The sequence below is a fragment of the Charadrius vociferus genome, unplaced genomic scaffold (assembly GCF_000708025.1).
Source record: "Charadrius vociferus isolate BGI_N301 unplaced genomic scaffold, ASM70802v2 scaffold773, whole genome shotgun sequence".
NCBI lineage: Eukaryota > Metazoa > Chordata > Aves > Charadriiformes > Charadriidae > Charadrius > Charadrius vociferus.
In genome coordinates, this window is record NW_009647799.1 from 222,670 (window position 1) to 223,154 (window position 485).

At 63.1% G+C, this 485-nt stretch overlaps 1 protein-coding gene across 1 annotated transcript in view; it reads right to left on the reverse strand.

Moving 5' to 3' along the window:
- PRCD (progressive rod-cone degeneration) overlaps positions 1-485 on the reverse strand; it is a 32,570-nt gene that overhangs the window by 31,162 nt on the left and 923 nt on the right. The gene's annotated exons all lie outside the window — the stretch shown is intronic.

Consider the following 485-nt stretch of genomic DNA (forward strand, 5'->3'; position numbering starts at 1 on the left):
CCTGTCCCCCAGCCACCTACGCCCTCTGCTCGCCCTGCAGCTTCCCCGAGGGACAGACCTGCGTGCTGCCAGCTCTGCCAGCCTCGCCAGCCCCCCCTGCACCCCCTGCCTGGGGACAGCCCCCACCTCTGCAGCAGGCACATGTTTGCTCGGGCATTTAACGAGTCCTTAACTCAACCGGTGCTGCGGGTAGCGCAGGGAGGGCTGGGGGCACGCAGGCCAGGAGATGCCTTCCCTGTTTCCAGGCTTGTTTCTCCCTCCCCTGACTTAATTGGCTCATTAAGTGCCAATTTGACCTCCCCACTTTCAGATGTCTCCAGTCTCCGCTGGTAAATAGATTTGCGCGTCTCCAGCGGAAACCTCCTCGAGCTGAGCCTGGTGTTGGAGCAGGCGACTGCTCAGCAAGCGAGGGCGATGCTCGGCCCCGCCGCAAGCGTGGCCCCGCTGCCACCGAGCTGAAGCCAAGCTGAACGGGAGCAAAACTT